This window comes from Corapipo altera, unplaced genomic scaffold (genome assembly GCF_003945725.1).
Source record: "Corapipo altera isolate COAL_440 unplaced genomic scaffold, ASM394572v1 22b, whole genome shotgun sequence".
NCBI lineage: Eukaryota > Metazoa > Chordata > Aves > Passeriformes > Pipridae > Corapipo > Corapipo altera.
Genome location: NW_020884876.1, coordinates 15,496,748 through 15,506,922, shown reverse-complemented (window position 1 = coordinate 15,506,922; position 10,175 = coordinate 15,496,748).

Genomic DNA, 10,175 nt, shown 5'->3' with positions numbered 1-10,175 from the left:
TACCTAAGCAGACATGGAACACTGAATCAAATACTAGATCTTATTTTTTTCATGAAAAAACACCAAGAGTTGTACAATTAATATGTTTCACAACAACCTTCATGTTTGGGAGACATTTAGACACACATGGCAGATTTCACAATGAATGCTTCCCTTTTCAGGAGCTCTTTTATTCTGAATATAGTATAAACTGATTATGTGAATACTTCAATGAAGACTGGTCATTTGTCAGTAAGGCAAAGAGGACAATGCCCAACATCATGAAGTATTTCAGGATTTCTGGAGGACAACAGTACAGCTAAGTAACTATACAACTCAGTCATTGACTGGCGGACACTCCAAGATGAGTATGTTGTTCACAACCTTGTGATGAATTTTAAAGCTGACAAAGTTTCAAGCCAGACTCGTGCTACAACTTGAGCTTAGGTAATTGTGATGCACAGATTCACGTCATAGATAGTTCAGCTAGATTTATGGGAGTCAGGGTATGTGAAAAATAGAAAGTAAATATGTTTTGGAGATAGGTGGTTTTCAGTTCTCTTCACACAGGAATCAAATAAACAATGTGGTTTCAAATAAATGTTTGCTGTAAACAAACAACAAATTTCAGTTACAAGTTTCTAGGCGTGAATTTAATTGCAAGGCTAAAACGTCATTTGCAGGGAATTACTAGTCTATTTGCAAATCTTTTGGCAAATTTACCATAGGGCTTTTCTGTGGATTGTTTGTACCTGATAGCAGCAGATCCTTGAAATGTCAAGTAAACTGCCAGCACCTCCAGATATAGTAGTGTCCCATAGTTTCCTGGTGTAAGGAGACTTACAGACCAAAGGATGGTGCCTATGGATCATTTCCTGTGGATTACATTTCGATTTCATGAAGACACATGGTCATATTTAAAACAGATTATGGGTTATCACCATGTGAGGCATTAAGATTTCCTAATGGTATGAACTTATCTCTTTCAGCTCCCTGCACTTGATTTCAACGTGTGTAGTTATGGGACAGCATTCTGTTAGCCATACAAAACAGATCTCTGTGATCCAAACACTGAAAAGCTACTACGCATGAACAGATCTTAAAAATGGAGGGGGGTAGGATGCTTGTATGCTTGTATGTATAAGCATTTCTGAATGTGCCTCCAGATTTAGCATGACATAATTGCTCATAACTTCCACTTGTGTCATGCGTGATACAGTGCAGCAATTGTTAGTAATATTTTTGTACAGCTTCAAAAGACACCATTTAATTTTATAAATTCACATCACACTGACCCAGAAGAAGAATGAACTTTGGTGAAACTGGACAAGTACAACAGGGATGGAACCACAGCTTCAGAATGCAACAATCCAAAATCACACATCATCTTTCCTGCTCTGAAACACTGTTTGGCAGATGGATCCCAAAGTCATGGGGTAAATTAACTCAGTGGACTTTTATAGGGATGGTCCATTGAACAAGGGCATGATATCTGTGTGTACCTATCTGTATCTATATCTCTATCTCTATATATCTATTATATCTCAAATGACCAGAAATATGATCATGTTTAACTGGAACGTATTGGAAAATGTGGGACGTAGGCATGATGTAAATGGTATGGAATAAGGAGTGGATACAGTCCTCAGTTTGTCTGGGGTAGAGTTAATTTTCTTCCTAGTAGCTGGTACAATGCTGGTTTTTATTTAGTAAAGAGAATAATGTTGACAACATACTGATGTTTTAGTTGTTGCTAAGTAGTGCTTACTCTAAGTCAAGGACTTTTCAGTTTCCCATGCTTTTCCAGTGACAATGACATGCAAAAATGGTTTTGTATTTCTAGACATGTAAGAGCCTATTGTACTATTTCAGTTTATGTCACTTCAGTTAATGTGGTTTTAGTTGTTTCTTCTTCTTGGTTTTAATTATCTTTCCCTCTCCTGTCATCCAAAAACAAAAGGCAAGGCAGAGGAACTAGCAACTTGGATCTGTAATTATATTCCCTTGGGAAATACTGTCACCACTATCTGCCCTTTAGTTTGTTTAGGTCTCAAGACATTTTGATACTAGAAAATGCAGAAATTATTTGGTTATTTCTGTACAGTTTTATGTAGAGGTACTTAATTTTAAAAATAATGGGGATTTACACTTTGCTTTAGCCCAAGCAGTAGAATTATGTTTCCCATGCACGTCATATTACAAGATCAATAATAAAGACCTGAATCCTCAGGAGCTGTAACTTAAAATATTGGCTTCAATGACTGTTATCCCTAAGTAAAGGTAATGTTAAATCATATTCCAGCTTCACAGAAGTGCCAGCTTAGAAAAGCTGAGAGCCTGGCTGGATAGCTTTTAGGAACAGAGACTTTCTGTTCCAATGTTTTGCCTTTCTCTCACCAATGTCAAACCAAGAACTTCTGGGTGCGTAGCTTAGTCATGCAGATTACAATTGGTATAATGTGAAAGTCAATACTGATGGGAAGGCTTCTGCCTGAGCTTGCAACCTTGAGGGTCACTTAACCAGAAAAAGACAAATATGATGCAACATTTCATTTGTCATGGCAGGAAATGTATGCTGGAGGCAAGGGAGTCTGAGGCAGGGAACATGGTATTCCAGAGTCCCTCTAAAATAGCTTCCAAGTCTCTGCAGCAGTTAGCAAGGGGACTCAGAGTCCTCTGATTTAAGTGACAAACATCAGACCCTGATTTTCTAGAATGTAATGTTATTTAATGTGAAGATCTTCTAAGGAAATGAGTTAAAATTATTTCAATTTTTTTTTTCAAATAACTTCCTTTATTTGGTAAAGAAATATCTTTTCCTTCTTCTTATTCCAGAAACTTTTTGTTTTGGTTTGAGATTCATAATTTCACAGGGAAGGGAACTAATGATAAATAATAACACCAAAGGTCAGAGCTATAGCCTATCAGGCATAAAGCTATCTTGTAATACTGTGAAAGTGTTTATACTCAAATATAATTTCTTTTTATTCTGTTTTAAATACCAGAAGCTACACAACAACTTAAACTCCAGTGAGTTTTCTTTTCCAAAGTAATTCTTAATATACAAAGAGTATGGTAGCCAAAGTGCAGAGAATGCCATCAAATTTGCTGTCAGGTCATAGCTAGTGGGAAAATTGCCTTTGGTGGGTGGGTGCAGTTATACCACTACAGAGCTACATAGGAACAGCCCTGAATGTGGAGAGAGAGTTTTACAGGATTTCATGGCCATGATTCAGTGCTGTTAAACTACACAGAGCTCACTGAACATCTTTGGCTTTAGACAACTTTAGTTTCACACAACAGAAGTCCCTGTGTTGCATAATGACAACTCAACTCTCACACTGATAGCATTCAGTAATGATTTAGATCACAGTAACTGTAAGTCTGTGCTCCCATTGTTTCTTACAATAGGTGGAGATGTGCATTCACTTCACAGACTAATAGATCTCTGTATCTATTTACTCAGGGTAAAATTAGCACATTTTCCACAATGACCAATCCAGTTACTACAATCTGAAATGAAACATAATTTGCCTTCTCTAATACCTCAGTTTCTTAACTTTTCTTGTGTAGTTCAGCAAATTACTTTTATCCATCAGAAACCCTATCTGTATGTTCTTCCATACAGCATTATGTACAAGCCATGTTCCTGATACTGAACATATCCACAAAAATGGGTTCAACAAAATTGTTTGATGAACCATGTACATTTTAATTTTTTTTCTAAATTTATATTATTAATAAGGAGCTACTAATCATGCATTTTCTTGATTGAAAATTCTCTGCCAAAACAAATATTACTATTAAGCAGGGTAAGATTTTTTTTTAAGGAATAAACACACTACTGAATATGGGTCATGGTACTTCTCAGTCCAAGTGATTTTAGAGACTTTTTTTATACTTTGCAGAGGATGAAATGATTTAATCTCTAGCAATTACATGCTCCAAAAGCTGAAAACAATTCAAGCTCATAATTATTTTCCTCTTCTTCTAAAAGGTTAATTTCTTTACACAGACACTAATGAAATCATAGGAAAAAAATAGAAAACATTAAAGGGATTAAGGAGATAACCAGAAGAATTATTAGGATAGTGGAAGGTTTACAAAGAGAAGTTATATTTATTTAATGAGGAAAGCTAGGCAACCAGCCAAATCAGTCGAACAAAATTTAAAAGAACATAGTTTGTGAAACAAGTACATATCAATGAACCTGAACATGTTTATCTAGACTATCTCCAGATCAGTCTTGCAGACCTAGTTTGAAACTCAAAAGTATACAGAATATCTACTGAAAAAAACCCTCATTGTAGGAGAGTAGTGACATGCTGTGCTGGTACAAAAGTTATGGGGATTACATGATTTTAAACTGAAAATATCAGAGGGTTGTATACATGCACATTTTAGCTTTGCATAATACTGTGGCATCTTTTGACATTAATGAGAAAGTCTATTCCAGGTTTTAAAAAAAAAAAAAAAAAAAAAAACCAAAAAAAGGAGAAGAAGAAAAAATCAGTATGAATAGCAAAATCAGAAATTGTTTGTAGCCTCGCAGGCACATGACACCCCAATAAGCTAGAGGAGCTGAAGAAAACCTCCTGACACCTGCTGGAATCTCAGACAAGACTGAATTTCTAAAGTCACCTCATCTAAAGTATTACACAATATGTTCATGTAATAGCCTCAACTGCTGCAGCTACAAGGCCTGAAGTGAAAATTGAAAAGGACAAGAAGGAAAGAGACCACTCAAACCAGACAGACAGGAAAGAATATATTATAAGAATTCTCTTATATGTAAGAAATTATATACTGTCACTCAAACTTTAATGGTACACAAAACATTGAGATTTCAATCATTTAATGTTTTTCCATTTCACACAGAAATATAATTTTTTTAGGCTAACTCAGCAACCATCTTCTGTATTGTCAAAGAATTTTTTCCTTATTTTTTCAATTTCTAGTGTATGTCTAGTGAAAATACCCTGATATATCAAGGACGGGTCTGACAAATTTATTGGAGAGTAGCTTCAATTCACTATTGAAGGAAAAAGTTACAATAGCTAAAGTCTCACAAGAATAAAATTGTGAATTTTGGTTGCAACTTCACAAATAGGTACATTTGAATGGTTATAAGGAGGAATTCTTCAAATGGGTGCCCAGACAGGAGGCAGAAGCAGTTTATTCTCTCAGCTTCAGGCATGTTTCCCAGATATATCTGCCCACATACTGAACTTTATTTTATCTGAGCATTAAGCCACTGGGTACACCAAGGGCCCAAAGGAAACTATGGGTTCCAGAGAATCTCACATGCACCCTGAGTGGAATCTGGTCCAGAAGAGTGTATGCAAAATAGAGCATCTAGAGGATCTAATACATAAGAGTTTCTTTTTGTTTCTGAAGATGCCATGCTATACAGTGACAACATGTTATACTACTAATCTCTATCCCCATTTCAGGTTCTTTTCTCTAGAAAGTTTTAAACCTAGCCACTTAGACATTCAATAGCTTATAACTGGAAACTTGCAGAGCATGCTACACAGCTACTGTGTTACCAAGGACTTTCAAAATGTGAAGTGTATTGTAAACATATAGTGTACCAGAGAGACTCTTAAAAACCTAAACAAACAAAGTGGCAAGAGCTCTAATTTTAAAAGGTTAAAGAGATTGATTAAAGGAGGCTCTGTCAAAAGGAATAAGTGGTCTGCTGCTGTTCTGATTAGTGACAGGAATCCATTAGGAAGAGCTTGAATGCAATTAGAATGGAGAGATTAAAAAAGTAAAATAGTAGCAGTGTTTAGAAAAATCAGGAAATGCAGAAATAGGTAGCCTGCAACATAAACATAGTCTAGAAATAATTGTAAACCACGAAAGGAAGAGTAAGTTACATAAATAGGTACTTCTTTCATACCTTTTCTTAGTTTATCAGCAGAAAAATTAAGGTACCAGTGCAAAATACAGTACCAGTATCAATGACAGAAGCCAAATTTGCTGAATATAAGCAATTTAAAGAAAATTTCAGACAAATGCTAGAAAATCTGCTATAATCCACATGAGGAACACAGGTTTCAAAACAAGGCCCTCTTGCCTTCATTTAGAGCTCCATTGAGTCATTAAAGTCAAATTTGTAGAAACACTGCCTCAGCTAAACAGCTACATGTTCACAGTCTGTAAACTGTAGACCTAAACAACAGCTTTGAATTGACAGGAATGTAATGCCAAAGCATAAACCTGGCTAAATTAAAATCAAATGGCATTCTATTTATGAAATCAAGATACAGCAAATAGTAGGGTATGTTTTTAAACCAGTGAATGTATCCTCAGATTCACTGAAGCTGTCAGTCACCCAACTGTGACAACACTGAGCTCATTTGTTAGCTGATTTATTCTCCCAACAGTTGATTTAAAAATAACCCAGATTACATACCAATTTTCAGTGCCTCATAATTCTTACTCAATTTATTTATATTTAAACAATACTAGTTTCATTTCAACAATACTAGCCTCACTGCTATGAGCAAATCTGAACTCTGCATATGTAGAAAGAAACTGGAATTCCTAGGAGCATATAATTCATCAGGAAGTTTGCAATAAATATATATTAAGTGAAATAGGGAAAAAACAAACATAACAATAACAACAACAACAAAACCCAACCACAAAATAATTTAAAGTTAGTGATATATTTGCTATTAGGTTTACTATCATGTGGCTATATCCTTTATTCAATAAGATAATAGCGCATACAAAAATCACAGTTTTAAGAGAGATTAGTTTAGGAAATCCACTAAATAACTGTAAGCATAACTGCAATTTTCTACTTCTACTGTACTGCTTGGTCTTGTTGATAATATGGAATATGCTCATGAAACTCTACGTGTTTTTCCACTAAAGCTCTACTACAGACGCATTTCAGACTAAGGCAGATCCTGCCAAAGCTATGTCTGACTGCTCACTGTTCCCTCACTGACATAGTTTCCCCTGCTCACTGCTTTTTTTTTCCTCACTTCTAAATGCAGCTTTTAATTACTTTAACCTTTAGTTGATTCCCCTGAACTCAGGAAATTTGTATTTTATTAAAACTAAGCTAACCACAATTTTAACTGCTATTCTAATTAATGCAGTTATAACACTTAAAAGAGATTTTTCAGAATATTCAGAAAGTCTAACTCTTACATGTCAATTCGTCTAAGACATGACATGTAAATGTCAGAATTTCTGAAAATCTGATACATGCTATTGTCATTATAATGGGGCTTCCTTCTAAGAATTGTATGGCTACTGTATCCAAAGTACCATACTGTAGTCACTGCTTTACAATATTTAACATGTTATTTCATAGTAACTAGAATTTAATAGCAAATATGTTCAAGGATGAAAGAATAATTAATCTGTACTTAGTAAACCTACTTTATTTTGCATCATCGAACACCATAGGAAAGACTATCATAAGCAGAATCCCCTTCATTTTAACTTATGCATTTGCAATGGTATCAGTAAAATTAATGCAAAAAATGGAAATTAAGATCCAGATATTAACATGCCAAATTCAGATTTTTGTGTCTTTTCCTGCCCCCAGGATAAATATATGATTGAGGAGCACTTACATAGCAATTATTCTACACAGCTGTCAAGACATTTTACAAAAGATCCTTTGTAGATGGAGAGAGTGATGTATTAAAAAGCAACATTCTTTTTTTTTCCAGACTATGAACTATTTAAAGAACAGGACTGGACTAGAAAGCAATGCACATTTATAGTGAATAGTTTTTGGTTTGTAACTAGGTCATTAGATCAGATGCATCATCACCCAAGGGTCTCATTACAGTCAATGACAGAAAAACGGAATAGCCCCTTGGAGCTGGCCATTAAATATCTACAAAGTCTGTGTTTCTTTCTTAAAGTTCCAACCAAAAATTCAAGGTTAGGTACAATGAGTTAATCCTGCACTGTGGGTACCTATTGGCTCCAACTTCTGTCCTAACCACGTCCTCCAGCTCAGAAGTAAAACCCTCTGCTTCCCACCTAGAATTTCTCTGTGGAACGAAAACTAGATGGAGATCACAGTAGTTTTTCTGTGGTATTCTGATGGGAGCTGCATACCTACTGACATTTCCAGCCATGCATGCTCCAAAGTCTCCAAGCTACTCGTTGAAACTAATAAAGAATCTACAAATTACTGTTTTTCATCTCTGGTTTGTATTCATGAGTGGGACACCACATTCATATTCTTTTCATCGTCATTTTATAATATTGCCTGACTTCCTTTAGCATCCCTCAGTTAAATGTGAGTTGCTGGTCACAAGTAGATTTGAAAAGTATTAAACCAGAACTATTGCTTAGTTTGCTACTATGATTACTGTGCTGTTTGACAGCATAACCCTAAATCTATTTACTTGGATGGACTGTATAAAATTCCATGCTCAATTTCCTGTCTATGACTGCTACATCTTAAATTATTTGATTAAAACCTAAGATTGCTACTGTCACTGCCTTCTGTAGCAGTTTTGTAAATCTATGAAACAGTTTTATTGCAAATGCACAAATAGGTAATGTTCCAATAAAAGCTGAATGAAGACTTTGCTTTAGATAATCCCACTTTCCTTATATATTTTTGGTAAAAAAATTGGAGGCATCCTGTTTAGGGACAATCTTTAAAATTAATATGTTTCTTTACATTTTGGTCCCCAACTGTTCTTTCCACTTTATTTTGCAGACAATGAAAGGATGAAAGAAGTACAATTTAACCTAAAGGGATGATACTAGCACAAGAACTTATGGGATGTGGGCATAAATTGGTAAAAGATGCATTTGTGGCAAGCATTAGAATATTAATAGCACACTATGTTATGAGACCAGACTGCAGATTTGAGCAATTGCTACAAGAGAAGAAAATAAGTAATGAGAATGTTTTGCCTGACATCTCAATGTTTAGATTTGTTACATTTCTAATACTGCAGCTCTTACACATTTAAACATCTTACACATCTTAAAACATTTGCACATTACAAGCATGTTTGACTGTTTCTGGTAGAAGAATATCAAGTCTCCAATGGTGGCACATTACCTGGCAGTACTCAGAGCTGAAGAAAACATTCGCTGACCTGTCATACAATCAAAGATCAAACGAAATCATCATTAAGCTGAACAATTTACTGCTAATTCAAAAAGTGAAAATATTTTAACATAATAGCAGTGACCTTAACTCGCTGAGAGTCTTTGACAAGTGCCATTGAGATGTTAGAGAAATTATGAACTATATCTGCAGAAAGTTGTATCTTAGTAAGAAACATAGGTATAAGGACGGGACCTACACAGAGGCTGGGCTGTAACTAAGACAGCCTGCTCACAGGTGCCAGGGCGTCATCAGGGGAAGATGCCCACCCTGGCTGCATGTTTTGACCTTCTGTAATATCTTTGTCTCATTCTACAGTATCACAGAGAGGTAAGGTTTGTGGGGAGGGGTGAAGTCTGTCAGCCTATGCAATGAAGTTGGCAAGGACAGGGAAATTTAGGGGCACAAAGCCCTTTCTAAAGCCTGGTGAGAAGCCATGCAACCCAAATCAAAGGAGGACTAATCTCCATTGCCTCTCATTCAACCATATAAAAGTTATTCAATATTATAGAAATTAATTAAAGCACTTGATAGAACAGTTATCATCTCCTGATTAGCAAGAAGTACTAAGGCCTAAAGATGGTGTCTCCATTGAGCCTGTGATACTCAAAGCTGAACAAATGCTTTTCCATAGGCCCATGGTTTAGGTGATGATTCTTAACACACACGTTCTTTGAGATGTCACGGGAGCGTGGTGCCGGGTATAGGGATTTTTTTTTTTCTGTTTTGGTGGTGTCTGCAAGTCTGCACATTCTCCTGTAACTTTAGGTTTTGATTTTGGACTATCCAGAAGTAGAGGCTGTTTCTTTCTCTTACCAAGGAATGTTTTGGTTTTCTCACCCAGGTTATCGCCTTTTTCTGGACTTGGTCCCATTTTCTTCAGCTTACCTAAACTCGTTCTTTGCACAGGCACCAGCTGTGGGATTTCTTCATCATCATGATCACCTGGTTCTTCGACTACCAATGCTTTCTCTTTTATCTCAAGCTTCTGGGTAGCAGCAGCATTAATTTCAGTCACCTAAGTGACTGAATGCAGTTTCAGCTGCATTCTTCAGTGGTGGTTTGTTGTTGTTCAGTTTGGGGGGGA